The sequence below is a fragment of the Octopus bimaculoides genome, chromosome 18 (assembly GCF_046866305.1).
Source record: "Octopus bimaculoides isolate indiv1 chromosome 18, ASM4686630v1, whole genome shotgun sequence".
NCBI classification, from domain to species: Eukaryota; Metazoa; Mollusca; class Cephalopoda; order Octopoda; family Octopodidae; genus Octopus; species Octopus bimaculoides.
In genome coordinates this window covers 21,909,033-21,921,641 of record NC_142945.1, presented here as the reverse complement: position 1 = coordinate 21,921,641, position 12,609 = coordinate 21,909,033, and positions in this window count along the sequence as shown.

Genomic DNA, 12,609 nt, shown 5'->3' with positions numbered 1-12,609 from the left:
ATTTTTATCTTTAGTTAAGTATTTTGGTGTTTGTTGTCAGTATTCTTGGGTTTACTAATGTTAGTATTAATCTCACCTAAACCCTCCAGTAATATATAACCATAGAACTCAATTTAATATAGATAGATATAGAATAGCAAAAAAGAAACCAACACCATGGGTGAGAATAGCTGATCCCCTCAAACACAACCCATCATTCCGATAAAGAAAGCAATAATAACACAACTTGGATCATACATCTAAAATTTAGCTTTATGAGAACCATTGTGTGTTGGCACTCCGTCGCTTACGACGTCAAGGGTTCCAGTTGATCCGATAAACGGAACAGCCTGCTCGTGAAATTAACGTACAAGTGGCTGAGCACTCCACAGACACGTGTACCCTTAACGTAGTTCTCGGAGATATTCAGCGTGACACAGTGTGACAAGGCTGACCCTTTGAATTACAAGCACAACAGAAACAGGAAGTACGAGTGAGAGAATGTTGTGGTGAAATAGTACAGAAGGGTTCGCACCATCCCCTGCCGGAGCCGCGTGGAGCTTTAGGTGTTTTCGCTCAATAAACACTAACAACGCCCGGTCTGAGAATCGAAACCGCGATCCTATGACTGCGAGTTCGCTGCCCTAACCACTGGGCCATTGCGTCTCCACATGAGAACCATTAGAATGATAATTAGTAAAAAAAAATTCTTTAACTCCAAATATGCAAAAATATCTAATAATAAACATTAGATTTGGATTTTGTTGTGTGGACGCCCCCTGACGATAAGTAGGCTAGTCCAATATGTATAAATAGTGGACGTGATAGCTAGACAAAGAAGCGTCGCGTAGAGTGAGCCGGAGCCCTCGGTAGAGTAGACGTCGAGTTCTGTTGAATCGAGTTGTCGGAAGTGAGAGTTCGGTAGTTGAGTAGAGGTAGGTTGTTGGCGAAGGCACGCCATCCTAACGTGCGATATAACAGATTTTCAGTCTCTCCAAATCTCTAGGATAATCTCTTTTTCTAACAATAAGAAACTGGATCTATTCTATAATAATAATACAAACATCGTTAAATGTACCTAGTACCGCCAATAATCCTATGATTAACAAGTACTATTATCATAACAGCCAAAACTCCATTACATAGGTAGGTAGACAGGAAGACAGATAGATAGACATACAGACAGACAGATAGATAGATAGCTAGACAGACAGACATAGAGACAGACAGACATAGAGACAGACAGAGATAGAGACAGATAGACATAGAGACAGACAGATAGATAGATAGATAGATAGATAGATAGATAGATAGATAGATAGATAGATAGATATGACATGGAATTAAATGCCTAGAAAGAGAAATAAAATGTAGATACGTGTTTATGAAAGACCAAGTGTTTCAAGGGTGTAAACGTGTACATAAACCAAATTGTTGCCTTAATATTCTCGTATGCTCTTTCAATTCTAAACATACAAAACATTCCATTTTTGCATATTATTTCACAATCATACAAATACATCCATTGGTACATACCTATTCGGGGTTTTATGTTTTTATGATTAAAGGTGAATATTTATGTGCAGATGTTCATCTTTCTCAATGTACACACAAATAGCTGCCTATATAAAATTGCATTTTTGTATTCACATATGTATGTAATATTAAGTCAATATATTTAACCCTGTTCATATTTTAACTTAAACCGTCTACTTTAAACTAGTTGATGTTCATCTGACTCCTGTTATGCAACTACTGTCAAGTGTAATAGAGGAATACTTTATTATATATATGCACACACATATACATATATATACATAGATACATATATAAATATATATATATATATTTATTTATTTATTATTATATGAACACACACTCACACATACATATGTATACATGCACACACACACTCACACACATATTTATTAATCTATTTATTTATATGCATACATATATGGATGTTTTCAATTTAGCAGTATCTAAATTCCTCTAAATATATTCCAGGTTTCTAAACGAGAATTATTTTATTTTCTAAGGCGCATAAATATTAAATTTCTCTCGTATGTTTCTATTGGGCTATACACGTACTGCGTGATTTAATATTAATATGCCTGAGAGTGAAGTGGTGCACATTTGCGTATAAATCGTTTATTATGTCCGTGGCATTAGTAGAGCAAAGAATTCACCGACAAAATTATCTGACAATATACGGACGAAGTTCTGGGTAAGTTATAATGTTAATTCAGCCCTTAAAATGTAATCTTTTCTCATGACACATTGAATAATTTCATACATCGAGTTTATAACATAAATAAGGAAAATATGTATATAAAATAGGCTTTCATACACTGACATTTATACTGCATATTTACAGTGTTCCATACATACAACATCATGCTCTTTGGTGAAGGCGTGTGGCTTGCTGTTTATGGAAATCAGTTCGCAATTGTTAGATTCTGAGTTCGATTCCTGTTCATGAGTTTTGTCTTTGAGTAAGACACTTTATTTCGCGTTGCCCTAAATCCACTCAACTGGCAAAATTGAGCAGTACCCGTATTTCAAAAGGTCCAGCCTCAACACATTCTATGATCTGATGCATGCCACTGAGAACGACATTAAGATTACGAGTCTCTGTGAAGTGCTCAGCCAGTTGCACTTTAAATTCACGAGCAGGCAGTTCTGTTGATCGAATCAACTAGAACCCAGGTCGTTGTAACATACCCAGTGATAGCTTATTAGTTCTTAGGTTGGTGTTGCGGGAAACGTTGCATGCTTAAATATCAGTGTGCGCGAGAGTTCGTTGCATATATGTATGTATCTATCTATAATATATATGTATATATATTTTTTATCTTTTATTTCTTCCAGTCATTAAGCGAAAGCCATGGAAGGACAATACCTTTAAATATACTAGTCGAACGCATTAATCTCCAGTATATACTTTTTAAGCCTGATACTATCGTTATGCTTCACCGCACCGTCATGTTACGAAGACTTAAACACACCAACGTCAATTGTGAATTGGAGGTGTTGTGGAACAAACACAGAAACAAACAAACACAAACATCCACACCACCCAAACACACACGCACACCGATATATTCAATGTCCTTGGTTAGTCCGAGGCTATGGTAGAAGCCACTACCCAAATTTGTCACGCACTGGGACTGAATCCTAAATCATGTTGTTGGAAAGCAGGCTTCTTACCACACAACCACGCCTACATGTATGTATATATATAAATATATATATACACACACACACTCACACACACATATACATATAAATGTTTGTGTGAGTATGTGTGGATTTCTGTCCGTGTGTGCGCGTGTGGCAAAGAGAAGGGTTGAGGGAGAACTATATTGAACTAAATCCTCTACATAGTCAATTAATAGTTGTGTGTAGCTGATAAAAGAAGATTGGTGTCGGCTAAAAGACATTCATAATTTTAGGGAAACGAACCCGATATGCCTCTTAGACAACTGTTGCACTCGAGCACCTCTTCCAGTTGTTTTGATTAATACGATTTGATTATCGCATTATCAGCAATGTTCGTTGCTTTGAAATGGAATTGTATAGCACCTGTCATCGTATGAGAATATTCTCTCAGATCTCGATATAGGACGAACTGTTTTAGTGCATTTATTAATAAATTTTATTGATCAATTATTGAGTCATCTGTATTTTCTTTACACGGCGTTTCTATGCCACCGAGCGAATTTACTAATTTCGCTCAACTTATCCTACTGCATTATATATGTATATATATATATATATATATATATATATATATATATATATATATATATATATATATATATATATATATATATATATATATATATATACATACATACATACATATAGATATACATATATATAAATATATATAGAGAGAGAGAGAGAAAGAGGGAGAGGGAGAGGGAGACAATGTGTGTGTGTGTGTGTGTGTGTGTATGTGTGTGTGTGTGTGCGTGTGTGTGTGTGTTGAAATATATATATGAGTGTGAAGGTATACATTGCATGTATGCAAATAAGTATTGAAGAAAATCACTACGCATTCAACATGTCCTTCTTTTGTGTTATAAGATGAGTTTCTTTTTACATATATACAAGATTTTTCAATCTAGACTTGCTTTCCGAATTTCTAAATATATTGCTTTCTTAATCGACTCAGCGGGATGGACTGATATCGTTCTTATACCAAATTTTGTCCAATTATTACTTTGGATTTTGGTTAGTTTAAATGTCATCGTCATGTTGTCTAAATTATGGTCGTTGCTATGTTACGTCATTTTCCTGATATTAAATATTTATACGATAAATATCATGTTTCTATCTTTCAGAATTAATGTTACGTTAAAATTTTATGGACATTGTCATTGGTATCATATTAAGGACAACAGCACTTATTTATTTACACATATCTTGGTTGTTGAGTATATAGTTGCAAAATAGAGAGAAGGTTAGATTGGTATCATACATGAAATTGATATATGTAGTTCTGAGTATTGTGCGTTTACTAAGAATATTAAGCGTAAGTTTACATGTTCAGTCTTGTATGTAATCATACATAGAGGGTGTACTAAAATTAACTATCTATTTCCGTTAAATCGGACATTTAAAAAAAAAAAAAATAACTATATTTATGTTTATCATATTTAATATGTGTTGAAAGTGTTCCGAAACGTATGAGAAATAAAAACTATAACTGATAGAAAATAACTTAAGATTTCGAATGTATCAAACCTTCGAACGCGATTTACGAGATATAAATTTTAAGGAGCTGAATTATCTGATCAAGTAACATAGCGAAGAGCGAAACGCTGCAAAGTGTAATAAAAATTTTCAAGATATTTTGTGGCAAATATATTATGAAAATCTCATTACAGACATAACCTGAAAAATTTGACATGAAGATGAGTTGATATCACACACTTCATGGAAACAAGTTTTCTTCTAAAGGTTTTATAATCTAAAGGTTTTAGTTTCCCCATACGAGCTGTATGAGATAGTATGCAGACGTGTACATAAAATTCTTTGGAAACATGTTGAGAATTGCAAATATCCTGAAAATATTCTTAATGCCAGAAATATTTCAATGCATTACATCAGATGACAGTTTTTATTTTACGTGTTATATCGTCAGTAAAATGTGAATGGTCTTATATACATATTTTCTGCAATGTATTCTATTAATTCCGGTTTGGCTTCCATTGTTAGGGTTCAATTTCGTAATAAGGAAAAACGCTTGAAGTAGTTTGCGAAAAAAATATGGGAAAGCTTCAATGAACGAGAAGTACAAAGCACCTCAATGGTCTCTCTTGAACAAGCATGCAATTACATTGATTTTACTTGATATAGCCATTAGTAAACCCCGGTTGAGTTTGCTGAATATTCTCTTGGTAAACAACAGAGTGAAAACCTCAGCTCTTTGACAATTATATTAAGGCAAGCCATCTAGATATCAGCAGCGAATGTTTCAGGAATAAAATTTATTCCTTGATTAATCAATGTGAATTAATTTCACGATTTCTAAGGAAAGGTGTTGTATATAAGATTATAATAGTTTGTTACAGAGGGCAGGTGCTAGGTAGTGATAAATAAACTTGAAAAAGTTTTTATCAACCTGAATATGCTTGGGGAATGTTCGAACTGGGGAACAAGCTGCTCACTGCGTTTTGTCACTGGAAATTGGTCTCATTTGTTGACAATTGGTGTGTATACATCTAGATTAACTCGCAGCGCCACCTACCGAAACTGTGAGATGCTAGTTTACAGGAGTAGCTATCTCCTCTTCTGTCACAAACTCTACGGAGGCGACGCTATGAGCTGATTGAAGAGATTTCTTCGTTTATGCATTTCCAGTCACCATAAGGTGATTGGTAGTGCTGTACGTTGGCTCATCGTAATTAAATTGCAGAGGGGGAGTGCTGAGCAGTGATTAGTAAAATTAAAGAGATTGTAATTTACTTTCGGTGAGCCGCCGTATAGCGCCATCAGTCACCGAAAGGTGACTGCAAAAGCAATCAGAGAGTCAATCTCTTCAATCATCTCGTAGTGCCGCCTGCTAACTATCTGTGACCGAAGATAACAACTCCGAAATGCTGGAATTTCACAGCCTGTGAGCTGCTCTAGTTCTATACACACCATTTGTCAACAAACGAGATATATTCTCCATGATAAAACGCAGTGTTTCCCAGTTCGAACATGCCGCAAGCTTATTCCAACTGAAAATATCATTAGAATGTGATAGCTTAATGCTGAACTGACTGTTATGGAGGTTATTAAGTTAGAGATATGTTTATTTGAATATTACTAGTTTTAATATATAATACATAATAAAGCAGAAATTTTCCAATGGTAAACTTAATTATAGGAAGATGATATTATATGCATGCGTATCTACAACATGAACGCATAATATTTGTTTAGTGAAGAGAAGTGAAACAATTTGTAGAGATATAATACGTGTGACCTACAACGCAGCGCTTTAGAGCACATGAAGAACCATTTAAATTTTTTAAATATTTCATAGATAGCAGAAAATCTTCCTACGAATTTGAACTCAAAGAATAAAGATTTATAATGAAAATTGGCAGTGCATCCTTGACCATGGATGTAACAACAATAGCGAAAGTTGAAAGAGGAAAACATTTCATCATTTATGAATAGAAGAATAAGAATTGAGACCTAAACAGGAAGTCATGGATACCACATGTATGAGCAAGCTGAATAGAAGCGGTGTTCAGTTACTGAAATAAAATCTTGTATTTGACATAATTTATAAAAAGTAAACGATTATGCACACCAAGCTCAAAGATGTGTATGTGTGTGCATGTGTGAGCGCGCATGCGTGTGTGCGCGTGCATGCGTGTGTATGTATGGCCGTGTGTGGCTGTGCATGTGGGTGTACATATATACACACAATAGCATGCATATTTTGGAGAAAAATATGAATATATATACATTTACACTATCGAATATTACCCACTAAACAGAATGATACTAATAGAAAACTGTTTCAATGGTTTTTTTTCCTTTGAATTTTCTGAATTATTCGATAGCACTATTGCTATTAAAATGAGTAACAACTATATAAATGAAACGATAATAATTTCAAAGCATATCAATTGCAAATTTGTTTTGATAAATCATCTCTTAAAATGTGTTCAGAAATTCTAAAAGATCCAGAGTCTATATTTCATAATCAATATTTCCTTCTCGTGTTTCTGATGTTTAATATCATTCTGCAACAGGTTTCATTTTAAAAATATTACAGTGGATTCGTGCTACACCCCAAATGGACGTTTGGCAGTCTAAATGAAAACATTACACAACACACTATTAATAAAACAGTAAACAAAATCCCCAAAATGAATGAAAGCTAACTAAATTCTTCTATATAGACAATGTACTGAATACAACAAGTATTATCATATTTCCTAATAGTTCTATTAGGAAAATATTAAGAACACTACACTATGAGGAAATATGAAGAACTATTAGGTATTATTAAGAACATTACAAAAACAAAAAACCCAAACTTGACCTATTTAAGAGTTTGCTCCACCTACAACTGCGGCAGGGGTGGAATCTAGGTCAAATTCCTATTAATAGCAACACCCCTAACTGCAGCTGAACTCTAAACGACAAACACTTTCTTTATTCATATTAACTCAAAGCAGGCCGAATTTACGGACCCTGATGAAACTGTGCTGACAATATTGCAAGCTTGCATCTGCAACTGTGTACAGTTGCTGCCGTGGAAACACGTATAGGTCTTAGTAATATGTTGTAAATAATAATATGGTGTAAATAACTGTCAAATAAATATCGATGTGCGAATCTTTCTCCTTATTATTAATGTTGTTTTACACGTTACGGAACCTCAGTAGGAGACAGGGTATCACCCAACGAGAAAATGTACCAATGTCTCACAATTTATTGTAGGCATGGGCATCGAATAAGGACCGTTGTGTTAGGAGGCATCTGGAACTGACCTGACAGCAGACACGGTATCTACGTGGATGATATATCCCTGGAAATTTAATTTATTTATATATATATGTGTGTGTGTGTGTGTGTGTGTGTGTGTGTGTGTGTGTGTGTGTGTGTGTGTGTGTTCATCTCTATAAGTGTGTGAGTGCGTGTTTTTTGTACGCTCGCCACGTCCACTTAACAACCGATGTTGAGTTGCCTGTGTATCATAGTGGTTGAGCAAATGAAGTCGATATAATAATATCAGGCCTAAACAAATTCAGTACTGTGGGTCATTTGCTCAACTAAGCCCTTTAAGACGGTGCCCTAGTATTACTGAGCCAAATAAAGGACAAAATATATAATTATTGAAAGGATTTTCCATCGTCTAATTCTTCTACTGGATTCAGTCATTTGACTGCCGCCATTCTGGATTACCGCCTTGAAGGGTTTCAGCCGAACACATTTACCCCGGGTGACTTATTGTTTAAGCCTATCACTTCTTCTATCTGCCCCTTTTGCCGAACTGCTAGTTTACAGGGACATAAAGACACCAATAATGGTTGTCAAGCGGTGATAAGAGGACAAACACAGACATAAAGACTCACACACACATAGATACACACCCACGTATATATATATATATATATATATATATATATATATATATATATATATATATATATATATATATATATACAAACATATACGACGGACTTATTTCAGCTTCCGTCTGCCAAATCCATTCACAAGCATTTGGTCGACCCAAGGCACTTGGCTAATGTGCCACACAGTGGATCTGAACCCTGAACCATGTGACTGGGAAGCAAGTTTCTTACCTCACAGCCGCACCTGCGTTTGTTGAAGATATTTATATAAACAGTTTAAATTAAACTAGTATATTACTTTTATATATAGTTTGCAATCTCAATAATTAAATGCAAGGTCAGTTTTATAAATTATTAACTTGAAAACATTGAGTATCAAAATTATTATCGTACTGGTTTTGCCCTCGCATTCTACCATTGAGACTGTATACATTGTTATTTTTTCCCAACCAGTTGACCAAAACCTATATGGGTAGGAATGTAATCATTTTAAGTGAATCCGCAACAAGTAGATCTATTTAGCCGATCCTTTGGAAATATTGTGAATGATTTCATTCAGGGAACATTTGAAAACAGGCATAGGTGTAAGAGTTACAGCTAAACATTTAGTCAGGCACTGTATACATATATCACTATACAGTCTTCCTTGAGGTAACTATTCATGAAAGATACGGATGTCTGTACGATATCTCGCATTCACTTATTGTCATTAAAAAATCGATAGCGCTTACTATTATAAGGCCATTAGAAATGATTTCAAACGTTTCCTTCCAGATATCTCACAGCAGCACAGCTTTACAACTTATAGAATGGGTAACTACAGCCCCGGTATTTAAATCAACATATTTACAGTTATAAATAATGCTATGTAATTGCTATTTAAAATTTACACTGTTCGGTAATTGATAGTGTAATTTTATTTAAAGTTCCAACGATGGCATTCCATATATCTTCTTCCGATCTTCCTTGAAAGCATCTTAGAACTAAAATAAACTGCACCCTTTCTGATATTTCTAACCATATCTAAGATAAACATTTGTGTCTCCTCTCCAGTAATAGCTACACAATCATATAATTCTGCCGAAGAATATATTAGTAGAGATCGATGTACGACATACACACATCAAAGTGCATAAACAGACGGTGAAATTGTCCGTTATTCTATTACTTGATAGTTCAATTTTTCATACTTTAAAAGGCATTAAGAATGTTATTTTACACATCATTAGACTTATTTTCGCATTGCACCATCCTCTGAATAATCACAGTAATTTGCAACGATTAATGAAAACGTTTGTTACGAGATGCAGACATTCTGAAAAACAAAACAAGTTTTTGACTGTTTGGAAAATAATTGATTTATATTATTATCAAACTCTCCCGTAACGCAACTATGATGCCAAACAAAGAAAAATAAAATGCTGTTATTAGGTTCTCTGTTATAAACTGTCGCTTCTACACGTTACGCGTCAATGTTTATAAATTATTATTACGCAAGATTTTACTGCACTTTGACGGCTAATTTTCTTTCTACTGTCGTCACCACATCCGTTGGAGGCATTAGTTGCAAAGTCGTCGTTATTACGTGTTATATACTTCTTCAGAAGTGTTAAGATTGGCAACATCACCTCTGAATTTAAAACTAAATAAATATCATTGTTAAAAACAACATAAACCTACAGAGCATCGTAAGACACCAGAGCAGAATGGCACTCACGTTTTTTCAGGTACATTTTTATAATCATCACATCTGTTCCTTACATACGTCTCCTCAGTTCTAAATTTCATAGTCGTAAACGTTGTCATCATCATCTTCCTCCCCTCCTCTTCCACCTCCTCCTACTCATCATCATGAGTATTCATCGCCGGCTTGCTAGTCGACGTCATCGTCGTTGTTCTCATTCACCTCGTTAGGGTGCTCTCCGTGTCCAACTCATTATAATCTTCGTTATTTTCATGAACTATGACACACCATTACTTTAGGGTTTGTTAAATCGTTAGAAACACTTTATTAAAGTTCCGTATAGTTCCGTATAGTTCTTTGTGATTAAGGAAAACAAGTAAGTCATAATATTACAAGGATTTAAGTAAGATTAGAATGGCAATAATTATGGAAGAATCCCTAACTTAATTAATAGTGGCTTTCTGAGAATTCAGAATTGTGCTGCTCTTGATGTAAGAATCAATTGACTTTTATTTTGTATTTATTTACCGATCCATATCTCTTTTAATATCTACCTGACTATATTTCAGCATGTGTATGTGTATGCATCTTTGAGTGTGTATGTTTGTGTGTAAATGCATAGCTTGAGATAGATATATAGATATATAGATAGATATAACCTCACCTTTCGTAGGATATCAAACCTTTCAGTTGATTCTATGATAAAATCGACGATTATATTTTAAGCGTATGTGTAATGGTAAGGCAATGTAACACAAGTGAAAGCTAATGATGATTAATGTTGTGTACTGTACTGCATTTATATAGAAAATGTTTAGGGCAGTTCTTAATTAGTTCCAGTATGTTTACAATCTACAAGTCGCATGCGAATCATTACAATACTACATGTATATATAATAATAGTCTAATTATTTATATTCAAATCCCAATGGATTCCATTTGTGAATGAATGAGTAAAAATTGATAGCAAGTAAACATTAAGATCAGTTATATCGGTTCTATGTCCATGCAATTTGTGACTTTGTGACTTTAATTGTTCGTGCTGGAAATCTTGATTGAAAATTCAAGATTGAAGTAAAAGTTAAACTTTGTGAGTTTTGACAGTCTTCTCTTTACCAGATCATTGTTATTATATTATGTGTAACTGAAAAATTTCAGTTTTGGTATATTCGTATACGAAGTTAAAATGCTGGTTCAAATTTTATACGAATGACATTCTATCTGAGAACGAAAATGTCTTAATTGAAAAAAGAATTTTCTTCCCGAGATGCCAGAAACTTTTTGACTCCAAGGCTTACACAATTATCATCAATACTATACTCGAATCATGTTTCTTACGTGCTGTAATAAGTTTATAAGTTTATCCGCTCCTCACATTGTGTTAACATACTGGAAATAAATGAAATTATCCTGAATTTCCTGCTACTCTTAACTTGATTTTGTCAGCTGTGGCCATGCATGGTGGCCGATATTGAAAAAGAAATATAAATTCGTCTACGGAATTGAAACTTGTGGCATTGAGAATCATGTAGCCGTGCAAACCAATAAAGGTGATATCAGATTTAAATTTCAATATTACAGCCCATATTTTTTTAAAAGACGCCACCTATCAACTTTCTATGGTCGACTTTGATCAAAATCAATTATATGACAACGGACCTAACGCCTAATAGAAATTTTGCTTGTTTTCCTGGACACGGATATAAAAAGAATGTGCAACATAGTTAGTTTTCAGTTACTAACATTGCCTACCAGAATATGACTTCTTGGAAGGATATTCCAAGGAAGTGGATGTTTGGTCAGTAACCTTCGTAAGAATAAAGAGGAAATGTCACAATGTAAGCAAAATGGGTGAATATCGAAAATGTGTACAATGTATAGTTTCAGAAACGTAGGTGATTTATTGTGGTAGAGCTACATTTAATTTTTTTTACTGGTTTAAGTTCTATGTTTTCGAGTTCGTAATATGCATTTTGCTGTCTATTTCCGGTTTAGTTTTGGATTTAGAATCTGTCTTTTGAATTAAATGATTCTAATCCTTTGTTTTAAAATGAAGGAAATTTTAATGTATTTGTTTTGTAAGTTTCCTTACTTGGCATAAAAATGTGACCATCCAGAAAACATATTAAAGGCATGATTCTTTGATTTATTGCCTAACCTGATATATTAATTATATTTAGCCGACATAAATCTCATTTTACCGTGGGCATATGTTGCAGTTAATGAGCATGTTTGCCTTGCAACTTATATTGGCATTATCTTCAACTCCATCCTATTCTTCATTGGCTTTATTTTTTTCATTGTTTGGTCTTTACTTATTCTTCGGGACTAAACAATTTTTCACAGATCCCAGAA